This window comes from Pteropus medius, unplaced genomic scaffold (assembly GCF_902729225.1).
Source record: "Pteropus medius unplaced genomic scaffold, Ma_sr-lr_union100, whole genome shotgun sequence".
Classification (NCBI taxonomy): Eukaryota; Metazoa; Chordata; class Mammalia; order Chiroptera; family Pteropodidae; genus Pteropus; species Pteropus medius.
Genome location: NW_024349801.1, coordinates 17,427,676 through 17,449,044, shown reverse-complemented (window position 1 = coordinate 17,449,044; position 21,369 = coordinate 17,427,676). Strand labels below are relative to the sequence as shown.

At 47.5% G+C, this 21,369-nt stretch overlaps 1 long non-coding RNA gene and 1 other non-coding gene across 21 annotated transcripts in view; both read left to right on the top strand.

Annotated features, from left to right (window-relative positions):
* LOC120623021 (uncharacterized) overlaps nucleotides 1-21,369 on the top strand; it is a 560,047-nt gene that overhangs the window by 405,679 nt on the left and 132,999 nt on the right. The gene's annotated exons all lie outside the window — the stretch shown is intronic.
* Nucleotides 4,806-4,924, top strand: LOC120581087 (5S ribosomal RNA). The gene has a single exon (XR_005647145.1). It is a non-coding gene; the product is annotated as a 5S ribosomal RNA (ribosomal RNA).

Genomic DNA, 21,369 nt, shown 5'->3' with positions numbered 1-21,369 from the left:
ACCCGTGCAGCATCTTAACTCCCATTCAGATTAATACAGCCTTGAAGGAACCCTGGTTAACAGCCGAAATCTCATTTAAAGTTCTTTACTGTCCTCCTCCAAACTGTCATATCACTCAGTGTTTCTTTCCAGGTGCTGGGGACAATCAAACAGGCGAGATGCTGTCTCAGGAATACAAAATGTGATTTTTTCCAGGATGCTATTGCGTGGGGAGGACATCTGAGTCGAAAGGAATTTTCAGTAGGCTCCCTGTCACAAATCCGGTAGCAGGAAATAAAACAAGACCCAGGCAGGCAGAAATGGACAGCCCCACTCGACAGAGGGTAATAGCGAAGCCCCAAAAGGCTTAGTGGACGGTCGTGCAGGAGAGCCCAAAACAGGAACTGGTGGTACCAAATTTTTTAAAAAGCGGGCACACTGACCTGGCAGAGGTTTGAACGTTAGCCCCATTCTGGGCACAAAGTGAACAGGTAACAGGAGGAGCTTTGGTAGCACCCCCCAACCCTGTCACACAGCTAAGGGGAGGGGGGCCACCACTCTGGTCCCTGCCAGGAAATGATGCCTCCTGGAGTTGTGCAATATACTGCCTCCAGGGGGCGCTGGGAAGCCCATGGCCGCATTCTGGTTCCTTTCATCCCTTTAGATTTGACATGTGTCTGTGAAATGGGAGCAGGATTAAATGAATGAGTAGGAACGCCCACTGCGATACAGTTTTTTTCATGAACTCTCATTAAAATTAGTTGCATAGAATACTTTGCTAGGTCAAATTCCCCCCTTTTTTTTTTTTGGCATCACTGAGACTATCTGAAAAATAGGGCATAACGCATAAAAAGTGGAATGCATGCTGCCGTTTCTGTAAAGTACATAACATGAAAAACTAAACAATATACCACCTGTGGATTCCTCTGTATGTATATGATGTGCATGCGTTATATATGGACAGGCAAACTGGCGATCTATGAATACACGTTTCGGGATGGGACTCACTTCCGACAGGGAGGAGACAGAGGAGGAACGAGAGAGGAGCACTCAGAAGGCTTTGGTAATACTGCTCAGGCCCAGTGGTCGGGCCATGGAATGGGTTTTATGATTTTGCTTTATATCTTGCATATACCTAATGTATATTTTGTTACACACGAAATATTATATAATTTAAAGAAGTCCAAGGCAACCACTCTGAAAGCAAGTTTATGTGAAAAGGTTTATCAAATCAGGGGAAAAAGTCAGAACAATCATCAGATGTAGAAACAGCAGCAAAAAGACACTGAAACTCCATGCGACATTAAAGCTTCCAGACCCGTTCAGTCCGCCCTCGGCAGGCGTGGCTGCCCTCCTTCCCTTCACAGGCACACGGGCCGTGGACTGGAACTTCTCCCTGGGTCCACCCCTCCCCGTTCTGCACAGGCTTTCAATCCACTTTCTGCTGTGTTCTCCGGCTGCTCCCTGTAAGCCTTGCTCTGGGACAGGAGACGGAGGGTGTTACTTTCACAGGAAATTCATCGTATGCTTCTCTTCCCTCTCATTTTTCCCATCTGAGGAGGAGGGAAAACACATTCTGTCCTTGAAAGTATTTCTGCACGTGGAATTCCCACGCCACCCCTCTCTCGGTGACCTCTTCCTATTGTGATGGTCTTATTACCTGTGCAACACCCCCTAGCATTAGGCGCTCAACAAATACTAATTTCCTTTTCCTCTTCCTTGACACGCTCACGTTCAGTTTCTCCGTCCCGGAAATGGTGACGACAGTACCACTTCACTCGAATGTTCTGACAGTGTTAGGAAAAAGCCATCGCGGTCACCCCCAGCTCGGGAACTGGAATAGAGGAGACAGTCCGGAAACAGGGCTCTCCTGCATGGCCGTCCACTTTGCCTTTTGGGGCTTCGCTGTTACCCTCTGTCGAGCGGGGCTGTCCATTTCTGCCTGTCTGGGGGCTCATAGGCCGTGATGGAAGGGAAGCGCTTGGGCAGATTCGAAGTATCCTTGGGAGGTTCCAGTAGAGGAGTGTAAGTGTCTCCAGAGATTGGGAGCATCTACCATGCAGCTGCCTGACGGCCCACGTGTCCCTCGTTGGTCACGGAGACATTGGTCACGACGGCGGCAGCCCTCATGCCGCTCCCTCACAACCCAGCCACGGTCACGTGCCTTCCCTTCCGCCCGGCTTCGGGGGGAAGGCCGCGCTCACGGGCTCGGGGTCCTACCGGATGAAAGCGCTCCACGGGAATCTGTCATCTGTGGGCCATGGACCCCAGGGAGGGCATGGCCTCTTTCTCCTGTCTCCCCTCTGACTTCCAGCGCCTGTCCCTGGTTGACTTCGGCCGGGGAGTTCTCCCTGCGCCACGGCTGTGACACTTGGCAGGATCGGCAACGTAAGGGAATCAGCCTTCGTCTTCCTGTGGAGTAGTTTTCAGTTTTCAGGCCCCAGAAGGTGCTGGGATGCAGACAGATCGCTCTGCTGCCCCAGAGAGCGCTGTTCGCAAAACAGCGGCTGAATAACTTGTCAAAACTGGGAAAGGGAGGACAACACGGAGCTACGCTGAGGCTGCGGCCTCAGAATTCAGGGGTCCGCAGAGTGCAGTAGCCTTCAGGGTACGAGAGTCACGCTCTCTTTCAACGCCCCCACCCCATTACTACACGTAGGACACCTCACTAATTAGACTGCGTTCCCTGTGGCCTGTCACATTCCTTTTATCTTTTCATTCCACCTTGGCCAAGCTTTAGTTGTATGACCTTGGACCAGTGACCTAACCACCTGGAACCACAGTGTCATTATCTGTTAAAAGAAGAAAGGAGTCCTTGCTGAGTTATTTTGAAGATCAGAACTAACGTATATGTGGAACTCCCAGCAGCCTGCCGGAGGCCCAGAACTTCGGACTTACTCCCCTGGTCATTGTCTGTAGCACTGGCGGATCCCCAGCACCGAAAGCCTGCCTTTTGGGGGTACCGTGTGGATATTTGATGACTGTCAGATTATTGTTTATATAAATTCTAAAATCTTAAAAATGGGAAGTTGGAAGGAGCAGAAATTTTGAGTTGAAATTTGTTTTTTTTTTCAATTTGAGAAACATTTTCTCATTTTTAATATTCATGGCATCGAGTAAATTTATTTCCTCCCTCTTTTATCGTGGAGGTAAATACCACATCTGTTTGCTAAGTGGGCTCTCGAAGGCGGTATGCCCTTTCTTTGTTCATCCTCATTTGGGGTTCACTGCAGAGTCACACACCTGCTTCTTGGACCTGGGCTCTTTGGACAAGCTACAGCAGAAAGCCTAATAACCAGTCCAGGCCTATTCTTGCCTCTAATAGATGAGGTCAGGCCACACTTGGCATATTTAAAATGTGTTTTTCCTTACTTGCTACCTCATAACAAAGGAAGAGCCAAATCACACTCTCATTAGCTTCAAAGAGAAATACTGATGTTTGTTTTTTTCCTTTTTCTTGCATTGGCAAGAGATTTAGTTTTGCTTAAAGGAAGCACAGATGACGCTAATGAGACCGCAGTGTCTTAATTTGCATATTAGATGAGATAAATATTGAGCTAATTAACACCTAGGATGAATTTTCATTGCCTGGGACAATTGTTCTATGGCGATAGCAGTTCTCTGCTACTTACCCAGGAGCAGAACAGTTTGAAGGGAGAACCACTTCCCCACAAATACTTCAGGCCAGCCAGAAAATCCTCCCAGGAAATGCCATCAGGATTCTTATTTTAATTCATAATAAATCTCGGATCCTCTTTCAAGTGAACTCTAACCCTGTTGGCAAGAGACATGGACAGACGTCTTCCAGGCAGACCAGAGCAGAACTGTGCGGGGCTGGGAGGGGCTGGGGCCCGGGGAGGGTGGTCTGTCCCATCTAGGGTTCTGGAAGAGAATTGGAAAGGACGACTTGGGTTGGACATTTATTTATTCTCGTGGCAGAACCGGCTACATGATTTGCCAGGCCCACTGCAAAATGAAACTTCAGTGTCCCTGGTTCAAAAATTAATATGTTCAAGATGCCAAGTGTGGCCCTTGCAAGCAGGGGCACCCGCACTATCGCACAGCTTACGTGCTTATGAAGCCCGCCCCGTTTGTCGAATGTGAACCCGCAGAGAAGAAAGGAAGGGGAAACAATTTTTAAAGGAAATAACATTTCATGTTTAGCTCATTTCAATGAATTCAATGAATTTAAGTCAATATAAATGAAATTACAGAAGTCCCCCCTTATCTGCAGGAGATACATTCCAAGACCTCCAGTGGAGGCCTGAAACCACAGATAATACTGAATCCTGTATTATACTACATTTTTTCCTAAGCATACATACCTATGATACAGTTTAATTTATAAATTAGGCACAGTAAAATATTAACAACAATAACTAATAATAAAATAGAACAACTAAAATAACATACTGTAATAAAAGTTATGTGAATGACNGTGCCTGTTGACTGACTGAGACGTGAGAAGCCATCACAAGAGATTCCTCCCTGAAGGAGTGGGAACAGGGGTCTTCAGTTAGCGCTTCTGCTCGTGGCTGGAACTCTTCAATATGACAAAGGCATCGGGTTGCAAAGGGATCTGGGGAATTGTCCTAGCAGTACCACAGATGTCACACATGTCCCAGACTCTCAGAGACAGCTGAGCTCAATGATAGGAAACGCGGCTGTGCTTCTGTGTCATTTTTATGTGGCTCCCAATGCCTTGAAAGGCAAGACTTCTGGCTTAAAGCTATAACAGCCATTGCCCCAAATGAGGATGGGACCTTCAAACCTTACACTACTTAGGTAAAATTGAGCAAGTATTTGGCGAGTTAAAAAATTGTTTTGTCTACAGCCATGCCACCCTGAACAAGCTGGATCCCGTTTGATCTCGGAAGCTAAGCAGGGTCGGGCCTGGTTAGTACTTGGATGGGAGACCACCTAGGAAGGCCAGGTGCTGTAGGCATAAAAAATAAAAAAATAAGGGATTATAAGCTGACAAGGTCCTTGCAATCTGTGAGGTCAACCAAAGGTTGCCTCGCCTAAAAAAAAAAAAAATTGTTTTAACTAATGACCTTTAGAATGACAAATTATAATACTTAATAAAGGCAAGCTCCCCACTCTGACCACGCCAGAGCTACTGAAAAAATGATTTGCTTTCCAAAGGGAGGGCTGGACATTGGGAAGGTCTGAGAATTCCACATGTCAGCCATAGGTGTGGTTGAGTGAATATGTCTTGTGTCTTTGAGTGTGTGCATGTGTGATTCTGTGGGCTTGGTGGTTTTCACCTTGGCACACTCCTTGTCATTCTGAGCATGCCATGCTTCAGATGTCACTGTGGATCATTGTATTAGTTGGTTAGGGCTGGCATCACAAAACTTCACAGACAGAGTGGCTTAAACAACAGAAATTTATTTTCTCACAGTTCTGGAGGCTGGAAGTATGAGATCAAGGAGTTGGCAGGGTTGGTTTCTTTTGCGGCCTCTCCCCTTGGCTTGAAGATGACCACCTTCTCTGTTCTCACATGACCTTTTCTCTGTGTGTGTGTACCTCTGGTGTCTAATCTCCTCGTAAGGACACCAGTCATAGTGAATTGGGGCCCACCCAAGTGACCTTATTTTGACTTAATTACCTCTTTGAAGGCCCTATCTCAAGATTAGGGCTTCAGCATATGAATTTTTGGGGACACAGTTCAGCACAGAACAATTATAGGCGTACCACAGAGATTTTCTGGGTTCTGTTCCAGACCACCGCCCTGAAGTGAGTTGTGATCTTTTTGCTGATGAATGGTCTTGCTTTCAATTTGTAAAAAATGCATCATCTGTGAATGCAAGAAAATAAGGCATGCCTGTATCAAGTCAGTTCCTTTCACATTACCAAGTGCAAATTGTCCAAGGCTGGAGATTAATCAGAAGCATTTGGAGAGACTGGGACGAAGATGCTCTTAGGGAAGAAGGATGGAGATGTGTTTCTTCCTTTACCACAGGCCTGAGGCCTCCTTCACGTTACTCCAGCACCCCGCCTCTTCTGTGGATGCAGTCCCCACAGGGCCTGGCATCAGAGGGTGCAAATCGGTACTTTTTCTGCTGCTTTCTTGCCAGTGCAAATGCTCAAAGACTCTCTTTTGCTGAATTTTACTCTTTAGTTGATGTTGTTATCAAAATTTTATTAGTGATATAAGGGGATGAAGATATAAGGGGATGAAGGTGAAAAATATGGAGGCTTTGGGGGAAGGTTAGGGTTTGTTAATGTTTTGTTTTGAAATTTTGGTTCTTGATCCATCACCCCTCTGCCTGTCTCCTGCCTCCTCCCTTAAAGGTGCAGCTTCTGCAAGCCGAAAGACCTCTGACAAGTAGAGAAAGGTAGAAAGGCAGCAGGACTTTGGCCTGGGAGCAGGTCACTGGCTTTGTAGTTTAGTGCTGCCCATTGGCAGTTGCCAGGCAGCTTGTAATTCACAGTTTCCAGTCAAGAAGGTCGGGGGAGGGCAGAAACCATCACTTGCATCCCCCACCAGTTCTGGGTCCATTCCAGGGCCTTTCATGGTTTCTATGTGCTGGAAAAAGCCAACCTCCTATGTAGCTAGTTCCCCCAACAACGCCAGACCTGTCTGTCTGGCATTAGTGTTCTGTCCAGTATGATGTGATGCTTTGCTTCTGAAGGCCACTCGGCGTGTCCCTCCTTGCCCTTTGTGGTCCTAAACAGCTGTTCTCAGTGGTGATTTCCCCCTTTGGTTCAATTCTCCCATAGAGGTGATATAGTTCATGCTTGAAGCAGTTAATGCCTGCGAGAAAAACACCAGGGAAGGAAAAGCAGGAAATGCAACCCTCTTGCCAGCCTCGTGTCCCCCCTCCCCTTGCTTCACTATTGCTCTTACTTTAAGACCCCCTCACCCATCTTCTGAGGGGCCTCCCTGAACTATCCAGGCACACAGATCTCTGAGCACCACAGAGCTCCTCCGCAGCACCTCCAGGACAGGCCCGCTTACCCTGTGCAGACACTTTTGGGACAGAGCCTTCAGCCTTGAACCTGACCTTCAGAACCCGACATGGAGCTAGGCGCACACAGTCACTCAATAAGTATATGTCAAATGAGCAGGGTAAAATGAACATCTAATAACAGATCTTCTCCCCCTCCCAAACCTGCTCAGGTGTGACTTCTTTGGGGATGCCCCCTCTAACTAGAAAGGTCACTCATTCCTCTGTATAGCCTTGCACGTTTGTGTAACTTTTATGCGCATATTATGCAGTAATTAGATTTAGTTGGTTACATCTCATTCTCTCCCTACCCTACCAGAATATGACCCATTCTTCTTGGTATTCCCCAAACCTAGAGCTAAGTGTGGCACCATAGAGGCACCATGACATGACTGTTGAAGTGAGTTGCACTTAACTAGGAGGAGAAATGATCGTGTCACTTAAAGTAGGCTGGATCTGGCTTTGGCTAATTGAGAAGCAATTACTTAATTTATTCTCTCATTTATGGAGCAAGTGTTTTGCTGAGACATAGTCCTGGGCATTACCAATGAAATAAATTTATATTGGTTGAGTTACTTCCATGAACTGGCAACTTTCAAAGAGGTTACCTCTCTACACCTCATTTGAGTAGGATCGGGAGTCATGTCTGATTTGTTCACTGCTCAGTTCCCAGTGCCTAGATCAGTGACTGGCAAACAAGACACTTCACAGTATTTGTAGAATAAATGAATGAACAGCATGTGAGTTAGTTACCATTGTACCGTTTTATGGAGAAGTTAAATCACTTGCCAAAGGCCATCCAGCTATTGCTTGGCAGAGCCATGATTCAAATCTGGCCTGTTTGACTTCAGTGGGCAAAGTGTCTCTGTGTCCCCTGCTGTCTCTTAGTTTCGAATGGTGACAGTGTCTCCATTGTTATCAACTGAGGGCACAGATTCTCCCATATGAAATGGACCATGAGTGTGACCCAGGAAAAGTTCTAGGTGGGCCTGGAGGAAGTGTGGGTTGTGATGGTGATGATGATGTTGGTGATGATGATGATGATGATGATGATGATGTTTTTCTGAAAAATGTCAGAGGAGGACTCAAAGAGAAGGTAGTAATTTGCTGGGCCTACTGGAATTAGGGATCTGTAAACTGTGCGTGATGGTCAGCAAAGAGACCTGAGTGCTGGACCTGCAGGAGGGGCACTTTGGTTTGACCACTCCTTGTCTGCCTGAGGAATTAAGCAAACTTATACCAAGGACCTAGACTGGGCCTGGAATCCTGGAATTGACAAAGCATGTTCTGTACCCTCAAATAACTCATGATCTCAGGGTAATACAATCAGCCTCACAATTTGGCCATGTGGTGGAATGATGGTCACCATACAGCCTGTTGTGTGGGGTTGTTTAGCAGTGTTGTGGTGGTGTCTATTATCTAGATATGTCTCTGGGAGAGAGTCCCAAGTTTGAGGATGTTTGTTGGCCCAGGTCTGAGGAATGGAGCCTTTGTTTCTCACCATCTCTAAATAAGTGGGAACTCGGCTCCTGCTGTTAACCCTGAGCTAGGAGACATTAAAGCTCTTGATCTGCAGTTGATCAACTATTAAAGTCGCAGAGTGGGGTGTTTCTGTGCTTTGTTGTTTTTTTAAAATGTTTGCATTATTGGCTGGAATGGTACTTCTTCATTTAAGACACATGGGAAATACCTCTTGATTTATGCCATGGAGGGTCCAGTTTGTAAGATAAATAAGAGATGCTCTTTTGGGATCATTACAATGACATCGTTGTGGAATATTTATGCTAATGAATAGCTCAAGTGATCACTCCCGCACTGATGGCTCAGGAATGGCCATCAGCTTGAGGAGCAGGTTATGATGTCAATCTCTTCTATGTTGATGTTCCCTGACCTTTTAGGAAAAGTCACGAGAGGAGGATAACCTCTCACTTATTATCCCCCTCTCACTTTTTATGGACCTGCTGTTTTAATCATTTTAACATTTAATCCCACACAACCTTAGAAGGAGCCTGGATTATTCCCATTCTACAGATGAAGAACTAGAAGCTCAGCGAGCTCAAGCGGGTTCCCTGAGGCCACATGGCTAGTGAGAGGTGTAGTTTGATTTATCTAGTTGGTGTCTTTTTCCTCTGTAATACATTTTCCTGGTAGGCTTAGAATTCGACTCCTTTCTTTTCAAGATGGCTTGTTTGTGTGTGTTTTCCCTGACAGTTGGAAAGATAAAGGATTGAGAAAGAGTTGGATCTAATCTGATGAATGAGAAGGGGCCTCCTGTAAGCCTCTCATCCCCTCTCTATGCAAGCCTGATTTGTAAAGACCCCTCAGGAACCCTAATAGCAGGGCCTGGTGAATAGAGCAGAACAGTTATTATGCACTATTATCCTAGAGACCGTATATGGGCTCATTTTTTTAACTTGTAGAACAACCCTATGTGGTATATACTATTAAGTAGTCTTGTTCTACAGAGGATGAAACGAAGACATATCGATGATAAATGAGTTATCCAGTATCAGTTGACAACCAGGAGACAGGGCAGGAATTTGAAACCACTAGCATATAACTCCGAGATCCATACTTTTTCTATTAGGTCTCCGTGTCTCTTAGTTGGGGGCCAATGGGAGAGTGAGGAAACATTCTGAGGGCATGGGAATAAGCGAGGGTGATAGTGTTTGGTGGGGACAGCATGTGGAGGAGGCCGTCTTGTGTGAGGGGAGTCAGGGTACACCCAGGAGGTGGGCCTTCGGGGAGGGCGGAGCTGGCTTTGGCAGTGCCAGTCTGTGGTGAGCACTCTTGTCGTTGCCTGATTTGGGGTGAGGGCAAACTTCAGATTTGGAGAGGAGGGTAAAGAGGCCCTCTCACTCTTTGTACGGGGCATTAGAAAAGATCGAGCTGAAGGTTAATGGGTCGGCGTCCTCCCTCTGAGATTTGCATGCACCTCATAGATGCAATAAAGATGAACTAGCTATCATTTTTGATATTCTCCTCTCCTCACATTCTCTGCCGCCCTTCCAGCGTCTTGAGACAGGTGGCGGTGGTGGGGGTGGGGGTTGTGTAGTTTTATGGTGGCTTACAGTAAAGCCAGGTTTGGCTAGAAAGAGACACATTGACTTCACTTTGAAAACTGTTACTGAGGAAGTAGGAATGTCTGTTTCACATTCTGCTATCAGTAATATTTGGGACAAAGTGATCATTGTCAAGATTGTAGTTAATTATAGAAAGGAGAAGTTGAATAGTGTTACACAGACTGGCTCATTTCTCTGTTGAGGAGACATTTAATAGTGTTACACAGTCCTATCTCTGCACTGTGGGCTTTTGGTAGCAAGCATGAAGTTTTTTCGGCTAGTAACGTAGGTTTAAAAATGCATAGAGTTGAGGTAAAAGTGGAGGTTTGCCCCAGAGCTCAGGTTGGAGCCACAGTTCCTGAGGTTCACCTACAAACACTAGGACCTCACAGGTTGGGCTTAGATTAAGCCAGCAGCTAATAAGCAAACTTTAAGAGTTAGGAATATGGTTCCTGAAGCCAGAGTGGACAGCTCAGTGCATGTAGATCACAGGGAAGAGGAGTCTCAGGGGCATCTATTCACTCATGTAAAGTATATTTATCAAGGGCCTGCTGGAGAAGGGAGAAAGGTAACCTCGTCGCCATCTTAGAGCCCACATTCTGGAGCTGGTGATCGGGGCCAGAAATGAACCGCAGCCTCTCTCCTATGTGGGTCGCAGATTATCAGTCATTCTTTAGGGCATTACTTTTCAAATGAGGGTCTTACTAAAATGCAGATTCTGGTTCAGTAAGTCTGGAATGGGGCCCGAGATTCTGCTTTTCATCAAGTCCCAGGCGCCCCTGATGCTGCTAGTCCCTGCCCTCATTGTTCCTAGCCAGGCAGGCTCAAAGCCCACCGTATTTTCTAGTTGATCTATTTATTTCAGTGTGTGGAGTAACATGAATCAAGTTCTCCTTCCAGAGCATGAACTTCAGCATACTCAGTAGAGCCATTCATCATTTTGAGGAAGAGGCTAGAGATAAAGATCCCCTCAGTGTAGATAGAGATCTCAAGAGGCCCAGTCATCTGAATCTTAGAGTCAGGGCTCCTTTTTCTGGAGAAGAGCAGATTGCATGAATAGACCTTACTGCACTTTGATACTTTGCTTTGGCTCGATTTCAGAGGCTGCCCCTAATTGTATGGAATTTGAACTTGGTCCAAATTTATGACACTTTTATCACTTTGTTTAGGAGCAGCCCTCAATCCACAATTTGTTCTTTTTGTCTCAGTGGGGAAAAAAAAATACACACACACACATACACACACACACACACACACTTGTAGGTCATGAGTGTGTGTTATTACATAGGGGTCCCCAGCCCCCAGGCCGTGGACCGGTACCGGTCTATGGCCTGTTAGGAACTCAGCTGCCCTGCAGGAGGTGAGCGGTGGGCTAGTGGGCAAAGTTTCATCTGTATTTGCAGCCGCTCCCCAGCACCAGCATCACCACCTCAGCTCCACCTCAGATCATCAGGCGTTAGGTTCTCATGGGAGCACCAGTCCCTGGTGCCAAAAAGGCTGGGGACTGCTGTTTTTACAGACATATACACATACTCGTCATCATTTTTGGTTAGAATTTTTAGGTCAACCGGCAGCCTGCCAGTTAGACGCCGGCATTTAAGCATCATCCAAACATCTGGCTTAGGGCGGCTCGGCTGCACGCGTGAGCTCAGTTGTTGCTTCACTATAACCAACACGAAAAACCCGTGAGGACGAGGACGTCAGAGTGGGGGACTGAAGCATGGCCTCTGAACATCGGACACCCACTTAAAGCGGGAGGCCGTCTCATCAGCACCGCTGGTGAGTGTCGTAAAGTGAAGGGTTGCAGTCTGAATCAGCGCGGGGAGAGAAGCAGTGGAGTGCAGCAGGCTATCAGGAAGAAGGGGATCATGTTTGGAAATGAGGGCTCGATGCGGGACGAGGAGCAGAAACTGCAGGCCTTTTCCGTTTGGCCGGATATCAGCAGCTTCTGCTCACAAAGGCGTTTCTGCCGGGATGAAATATCTTCAGGGCGAAGGGACCGACACAGGCAGCAGAGGCAGACGAGACTCCGAGACAGAAAAATGCAGTCTCGGGGAAATGCAACTCACCGCTAAAATACGACTTACAAAGAGTGTGATTGTTTCGTCATCGGGGCCTTTAAACCTTTCACTTTTTGCTGCTCCCTTCATTCTCGCACATTACCTCCGGGCTGCCCACCTGTTCCCCTGCCAAGTGGGTTTGTAACCAAGTTAATGATGCCATTATCCAGCTCACTGCAAAAAGAGGGGAAATTTAACCTGGGACAAGAAGCAAAGAAGGAAGAAAGAAAGATACTGTTATCTGAGCTTTTTTCGTTCAAAGAGTTTGGAGTGGGGCCTTTCGCAGCGGAGTGCACAACACCATCTACTGCCTTTCTCCAGTGCACGTAGTGACAGCACTTGTTTGCTGGAAACCACTGGACTCTTCATTAAAGGGCCATAGATCTTTAGATTTCCACAGAATTCAGGATTAAAATAATTGTCACGCATTGTGCCATCAGCACAAAGTAGTATTTAACTTACTGTCCTCGCGCTTCTTTGAAAACTCACCCAACAGTCCCAGCTTCAGGCTTTTGCTTTTCGCGGTTGCTGGAAACTCTAAATGAAAAACCAGGTTTTTTCCCTCTTTCTTTTTTTGTTTGTTAAGAACAAATCTAATAAAATTGCTAAATGTTCCAGGATGCCTACACAATATTTTTAGGTTGTTTGCAGATAAGGAAAGGTTTCATACCCCAAAATGGGATAAATACCAGCTGCCTTCATTAACCTGCTAAATTTCAGAAAAAGGTCATGGTCTCTAAGAGAGGCATGTCTACTATTGGTTACCAAGCCTGAGGACACTTTCATAATTACATATCAGTAGTGGCTGGTGGCAGTTTGCTGGAGCCTGTGCTTACTCATTTGTTCAGGCATTTGATGTCTATCAAGACCTGCCGCCGGAAGCCATGGTAAGCACAGCAACAGTAGCAATCACTAAGAAGACACAGCTTCTGCCTGCTTGGCGTTTACAGTCTAATATGTGGGACAGACACTAACTAAAGGATCAAGTAGAGGAACATAAGATGACAGCCATGGCAAATGTTCTGAAGGAGGGTGACGTACTGCTGTAAGAGCTAATGGCGAGAGCTGACTGGGTTAGGGAGGACCGAGGAAGCTTCTGGGAGAAATGAGACGAAAACTTCCATCTGCTAAAGATAATTCCCAGTTCCTTCTGTGTTGAAAGGCTTATCTTACCTTTTCTGAATCCTCCTCTACTCTGACCTTCCCGGTAGATAAATCAGGCAGAGATTACTGACCACTTGTCACAGATGGCGACACTGAGGCATGGAGCGGATGAGAGCAGACCACCCAGGAGAGCCCGTCTCCGGTGTGCCCGGAGGTTTTGTGCCATCCTCACAATCATCATCAGTCACGGTGATTGCGAGGACTGTGTTTGTGTCTGCTTGTCTCTGGGGTGTGTTTTATATATTAAGTTTGATGAGACTTAACAGTGACTAGCCTCTAAGAAGTGGTCACTGAAATGAAATATTTTTCAACTGGCCTCCTCAAATTGCATTCTGTCTGTGGATTAGTCTCTACTGTGGTCCTCTGCTTTCTCCTAAATTGTTAGCTCCCCTCTGTTTGTAGCTTCCAGAGGTGGGACCTGGATGCCTCCCGAGGGGTCCCCCCAGTCTTTGGACAGCTGCACACATTAGCAAGATCTCTAGAGTAAGCTGGTAAGTTCTTGCAGTGTCTTCTGCTTGGTCATATGTCCTCTAGAGCAAGACTTAGTGGCAATGAGGCGGAAGAGCACGTGAGTGCTGACATTCACCTCTCCCAAGGCCCTGGATCGGGGAGGAGGGAAAGGATTTGGGACCTTCTGAAATCCAACACTGTCATAGAACAACACAGGAAATCTGCTCGAAAACACGCATTGTTAGTTCAGGCATGGGATGCCATCCTCCCCCACTCTCCATCAAGATTAGAACTGTAAACAAAGGGGACCTGTGCGTGCCATCCCGGGTGTACCCAACAAATGAAATAGGTGTCCCCGCTGCCCATCCCTCAGCACTATATCTCCACTCAGTATTTCTGCATGAACTTCATAAAATAGTGGACTGTGAATTAGACAGAGGAGGCCTTGCGGGGCCCAAGGATGACCGGATCTATGCCCCTGACTCTGGAGTGAGTCGTTTCCTGCCCACTCTTCTGAGCCACCAGCTCACTTTGATGTTCTGCTTTTAGAATCACTCGCTCTCCTGCAAATTACAGCTAGGAGTCTGAAGAGCTATGAGCTCCTTTATTTTTTCAGGAGGTTATTATTATAGATCCTGCTTGGCCTGAGAAACACTATGACAAGCGACTATGGATGGTGTGCAGACCTGGCAATGGCAGTCTCCCAGGTCGCCCAGTGCGTATCACAGGTGGCAGGCTCATCTCAGGAGGTATGATCAGATCAGGAGAGCTGGGAATTCACACTGCAAAGCCTCTGCTCCTGGAAGGATAACCCCTTTGGCTTTGAATAGAGAGAGCAATGAAACAGAAAAGTATCTCAGAAAGAAAATGCTCTCTTCCCTATATACACCTTGAACTCTAATGGCTTCCTACCCCATTTGGAAACATCCTTGGCTCTCAAGGAATGAGAAAACAAAAACCCTACTCTACTCCAAGGAGTTCGATTTAGCATCCAACTTATGAGGCCTTTCCTAAGCTCTGCATGTGAAAGAATAGTATTCCGTTGCCTGCTCCATGCCACATGTCACATACAGTGTCTCAGATGCTCATGGGGAGCCTGACTCATGGATTTGATTGTGCCCATTTTGCAAATGAAAGAAGCCAAACAATTAGGAAGAAACTATGAAAATTAGAACTCTGGGTTTGCCTACCTAGAAAGCCCTTTTCTTTTTCGTGAATCAAGTTATCTCCTTAGGAGGCAGTGCTTTGTGCTAAGGCCTAAGGATGGCTCGAGGAAGTGGCAGTGTTAAAAGCCTCAGCTGCAGGCAGGCTGTCATTTGTGCTGCTGTAGATGTTCAGTGCAAAAGGACAAATAAGACTAACGGCCAAGAAAACAGGTAGAGGCTTCTTGGTGGTGATATTTGAATGCAGATGTGAAAAAAGGACCTTAATAACCACTGGAAATAGGTGCTATGGACTATTTATATCCTCCCCAAATTCATATGTTGAAACCCAATCCCCAGTTTGATGGTAGGTGGAGGTGATGCCTTTGGGAGGCGATTAGGTTACACCTTCGTGATGTGATTAAAGACCCCAGAGAGTTCCCCTGTCCCTTCCACCATGTGAGGGCACCGTGAAAAGACAGCCATCTGTTTACCAGGGAGCAGGCTCTCACCAGACACCAAATCTGCTGGTACCTTGATCCTGAACTTCCCAGCTTCCAGAACTCGAAGAAATAAGTGTTTGTTACTTAAGCCACCCAGTCTGTGGTATTCTGGAGCCCAAGCAGACTAAGACAGCAGGTATTCCTGGTGAGGCCAAGGCCTGATGGAGCAGCCCGGGGAGTATTCTCACAAGGCGGGTGGACCCCTTGCAGTTGCCCAGTCACAGAGAAGGGAGGGCTGTGAACGCGTCCTGTACAGCTGCCGTATCTCTGACCCAATGTTTCTGTCTCTCAATGCTGTTGACATTTTGAGCCTAGTAATTATGTGTTGTGGGGGCTCACTTGTGCATTATAGGACATTTAACAGCACCCCTAGCCTCTTCCCCAAATGAGACAACCAGAAATGTCTTCAGACATTTGCCAAATGTTCCCTGGGGGGTGAAATTGCCCTGGTCGAAACACTTCTCTAACTCAATCTTTACGGTAATGTCAGTAGATGACTTTACTCTCCCTTACACAGAAATCTGAGGCTAATGGTTATAAGACGTACCTGGGAGCATGGGGTTTTAAAAGCACATTTGTTCCAGTTCCTTTCAAAACTCTGCCTGACTGCTGAAGAGGAGAAAGAGCAGGGCAACCTCTTGGACTTGGCTGCAGTGAGCTTTGATCTGTTTTCTTGTGGTTTGGAACTAGCCCCTGGCCTGGCTTGCCTTTCCGAATAGGCGGAAGTGCCCTGTGCAGCGTGAGAGCAGATTGTTGGATGTTAATCCCTTTAGGTATGCCTGATTAATGCTCTGTGTAACACACTGTCACCTGATTCATTCGCTCTCAGACATTTACTGGGCTCTGACCACGTCCTAGGCATGAGGCTTGGTGTCAGGGATGGAAGGGTGATCGCTGCAATCACCAGCTTTTTGTTACCGTTGGAGACAGAAAACAGGGCAGTAACAACCACAACAGTAGCAGCAGACCCAGACCGCACGCTCTGATGGGAAGTAGTGGTATGAGAGAACCAACTCGATACCCTGAGATCTGAAGGGTGAGAAGGTTCTAGCTCTGACTTTGGAGATGGGTGTAGGGCGTTCCAGGCAGAGGGAACAGCCAATGGAAAGACCCTCAGTTGAGAAAGAGCTTGGTCTGTTTTAGAAACGGGCAGAGAGGTTTGTGGGGCTGGATTTGCGGTGAGATCTGCCACCCCTAACACTAATGTTGACCGCTGCACAATCCAGCCAATCACTCTGTGGACAGATTTCTGGGACAGTGAAGACTGCACAGTGAAAAAAACAAAGTGGACTTGAATGTGTCTAGGGATCCTCATGAACTCCTAGCGCGACAAGCCCTCGACACATCGTCATGTGTATCATTTCTTCTCAGGACTTTGAAACACACTGGGGTCGGCTCCATAAGCAGGACCCAGCAGCAGCCTCAGGGACTTCCCGTTCCCGGGTTCCCTCCAGCCTGGAGCCCTGCCTTTCTCTCTGCTGCTTGGGCCTCCAGCCTCTCTGCCTCTGCCCTGGCCTGTTTAAGGGGACCCGCCTGTGCCTGTGGCTCTTCCTATTCCCTGTCCTGCTCTGTGCTTTGCCTCTTGCTCGCATTCGCCAGCTCAGTGCTCTGAATAGGACTTGGCCTGAAGAGAACCCCTGTCATATGCCCGCCCACACCTTTCTCCAGGGGTGAGGTCCTGGGCACCCCCATCTCCCTTTCTTTGGTGTGTTCCCCTAACTGCTCCAGAATGGATTCTTCTCCTGTTTATCTCAGAGTTCGCTTGGAGCCTGCGCCTCTCTGTCATGCTGGACACATTTAAAGTGTGTGTGGATCCTGTACCCTGAGCTTGCCCAGACCTATGCAAGCCCTGGGGATCCAGGGAAATTTAAGCCACAATTCCTGCCTCTGGGAACTCATGGCCTCCTGGCTGAGGGGCTTGCAGCGGCCAGCATGTCCTGTACGAGGAGGCAGCCCAGTGGCACAGAGAGGCAAAGCTAGGCTTTGCGGTTCAGAAGACCTGAGCTAGAATGCCGGTAGCAGGAGGCGGAAGCTATGGAGTCTCAGTAAGTTCCTCAGCTCCCTGAGATGTATGCTTGTCTGAAGTGGCACCCAGATGCCTGACAGCCAGATCGGTGACATAGTTGCCAGCCCTTCTTCTCCAGAGGCCGGTTGGTTCCTCGCATGTTCATCACCTTTGGAGACTTGGCAGCAGCTTGCTTCCCTCTCACCCATGTCTCACTAGCATGCCTCGGGCAGAGAGCGCTTCTCCGTGTCTTCAGTCTTCCTGGTCCCCTAGCACAGGAGAGGAATGTAAGCCTGGGCATGCGGGTGTTGATCCAAACTCAGGCGTCGCAACTCACTGGCTGTGTGATTTCAGACAAGCAGCTCAGGCTCACTGGGCGTCCCTGTGAAGATAATCGCTCCTCCACAGGGTGGATGAGGAACAAGGAGGTCGGCTCAGCCCAGGGCCTGGCACTCAGGAGTCATCTCCAATCCTCAGTCTCAACCTCCCCACTCCCCGCTCCCCTCCTGAATGAATTCAGGACAGGATCACTCGAGGACGTATATCCTTTGTCTCCCTGAGAGAGCCCCCTCTTCCCCGCTTCGTGTAATTGTCAGCAACAAAGTTGGAAAATAAGGACGTCTGAAGCAGCTCTCAGCACCGCAACATCTGCACCAGACAAAACTCGAAAAGCCCTCAATCCCCAGTCATGAATGCACTATAAAAACAATGTGGCAGAAATGAAAATTGTTCCATCATAATATTTCACATTTCTTCTGACAAAAGCCAAGCCGCCCTCATGAATACACATTTCCCAGCGTCTTATGCATTATGCATCAGCCTATAGAAGGGGACCTGGGAATTGCCAGGCCCTAGTAAAGGGCCTTTGAAAGTGCCTATTTTGTAAACAGATGGAGTCCAGGCCTAGCACTTGGGCTCTTTAGGTAATTTAAGACTGACTGGCTGCCCACGTGGGGACCAGCTCTTCTCAGGCCCGTAAATGGCAGAAGAGTCTCCAATGTTCATTGTTTGGAGGGGGTGCTTCAGCGTTCGGTATTCTAATCTTTAATTTCATAGTATCCAAGACGGCCATTTGGAGGGACAGGGACAATTCCTGCCAGAGCCGGAGCCAAATGTTGCTGGAATGCCGGATGAGCCCGCCAAGGCTGGCTTGCCGGCTGGGCAGGCAGGCAAATCAGTTAGGGCTTCTGACTCCCAAGGGCCTCCGATGGTACTGAGAGGGAACAAGGAAGCCTGGGCACAGGCAGGTTGGCCCGCCTCAGTGGCCTTGCAAGAGGCATTTTTATTTGCTCAAGGTAGGAAAATTAAAAGCGTGTATTAAGTGTCCATTATTGTCAGTCGGAGAGCTCTTGAAGATCGTTAACTAGCCCCTGTGTTTCGAGGATGGGAGACTGAGGCCAGACATTTTAAATGACATGTTCAAGGTCACGGTGGTTTCTAAGCAGCAGGTCTGGGACTGCTGGAAGCCAGTCATCTTTTCCTGAAACTCCCACTGTCTCAATCATGAATTGGCAGCTATTGAAAAGACCAGAGGCAAAATTGTTACTGATTGCTACGATTTGAGCACAGGGCAGACTGGGATCCTTATCGTAGCCCTGGAAAAGAGTGTAACGCAGGGCCGTTTTGTGTAATTTGCAATCTGTCCTCTAAGGCAGCCTTATTTTAAATGGTGACCAATATATGATAGATATCAACTCATGTGCATTATAGTTTTTGCAGTAACCAGTGGTGATTGATTCCTTGCTACATGTATTTATTTCATAAAAATATTCAGCTCACAATAGGGTGTACAGCAAATGGATTTGAACTGAGGAACAGAAATCCTCAATTCCAGCATTGGGTATGCCCTATTCTTCTCTTTTTGGCACCTCAAATTGTTACCTGTAAAATGCGGGGCCCTGGAGGGAGGGTCTCTGGGTGGGTGGCATCCCAGCTGAAACATCCCACCTGCCAGTGGGTGGGATACAGGCACCGTGATAGGGCCGTGTTGACGTCAGGGAGGAGAGGGGCCACCTCACGCTGTACAACAGTGCATTTGCAGTCCCGGGCCTCTTGACGAAAGATAGGGGAGGCGGAATCCACCCCAGTCGGGGGAAGTCCAGGGACCTTCCTCATCAGTGCTCCTGGTGCCTGGTGTTCTCCAGCTGTAGGGCCCGCTTGCTGATAGGTGCAGTTTGACTAATGAAAGTGACAGCTGAAGGCTGATTAAGATGATGAGGCACCTTGTTACTCCTCACAGACACCTAAGGAAAAATCTCCTTAGGCGAGGGATGCTTTCCCATCCTCCACTGACCCAGGGGACAAGCTGACATGGGAGGTGGCTGGAGGAGGGACATCAGGATCATCAAGTTACCTCTAACACTGAAAGCCCACCCATGACTGTTTAAGCCTAGAACAAATGGTACTCAAACCGCTGTTGGGTTTTTGTTAAAACACTCCCTCAAGCCTGGAGTTTCTGGTTCAGGAGAGACATGGGTATATGTGGTGGCCCACCACTGATGCTCAGTAGATATTTGGATCACCGAACATAATGCTGTACACAGAAGAAGGAGATACAGTGGACATTTCCCTACAACCTCCAGTAAAAAAGACAGAATCATACCAGCAGAGAATACAAAAATTCCTACCACAGTGGTTTAACAGGACCAAACCAAGAGAAAAGCACCCCATTAGAATGGAAGAGCCCCCTTCAGGATGACGAGTGCCAGGACTGGTGCTCAGCCATCCAAGGTTCCTGGGAGGGTTTTGTGTCTGCTTGAACCCTGTGCCCACACACGTTGGCCTCAGTGGAGCAACTGTGTCTGAGAAAAGCAAACTTTCTACCTACAAATCACGAAGCTAAGAGTGAGCTTGAGCAGTTAATGGTCATCTTAATTAACCCACAAAACTTTATGCACGGCCAGTATTTGGCCAACCTTTTGATCCCAGACAAAAATCTATCAGCTGGTTGAGAGAACGAAAAGACAAACTCTGATGAATGTTTTTAACTTAGTGGGTATAAAAGTTGGCACGTTCGATGACTCTAAGAGTGATCTTTTTGCCACTAGCGATATTATATCAAAGTGGGGGAACAGCACTCCCTTAAATGCAAGCTGAGCGAGTGCCCTGAAAAAATGGCTTAAAAGCATGTGTGCCCAGGGCTCATCAAGGCTGGAAGAGATAGAACTAACATTCCTGCTTTAGGAGGAAGGTGTCTTCTCCAGACAAGTACTTTTTACGCTTATTTTGAGTCAGGAACTAATCTGAGAATCCGGTGACCACCGTGGAGTCTCTCCTGGAATAATGCATGTGGTACATGCAGGGAGCATGTGACGTTTCTCAGGGGCTCATGGATTTCTGAGGTGTCCATCTGTGGATCCCAGTTATGAATCCCTGCTCCTCGGGGGCTGGATGGTCAGTCAGGTGCACAGGTTTCCAACTGTACACGTGACAAATATTATCAGAATCACCTCCGACGTTTTTCATAAAACACATACTCTCCATGTGATGTGAGTGGGTTACTGCAGCCTTCCAGGAAGGGAGAACTGGAGTGGGGCTGAGACATGGGCGTTTTGAAAACTATCCCAATGCTTCTCTTGGCCCACCCCCCATCCCTCACCCCATCCATGAGCAGGCGTGAATAGGTCAAGAGGAGAGGGAGCAACGGGTCTATCCATTGCTAGAAATATGTCTAATATCAAGATATATCTAACAGAGATGGACCTGGTCTCAAGTCCAAGCTTCTCACATTACTAGGCTCATGATCCTGCTCATGGAACTTCTCCTCGCCAACCACCACTTTCCTACCCGTAAATGGTTGTTGGGAAAACGGAGCCGAAGGGCAGGGAGTTTATGACACAACTGTAATTCCCCCTCTTTATCCTAAGTAAAAATTAAGGGACAAAGTGGAAGATTTCATTACTGGGTCTTCTGAAGGAAATGCCAGATATCGGACACACTGTCGCATTTCATGCCTGGTGCAAAGCGCAGTCGATGATGGGAATGCTCCATGTTGTCCCTAAGGGGCTGAGGTGTTGGGAAAGCGTTGCGTTTCTTGAAATCTGCTGTCAGG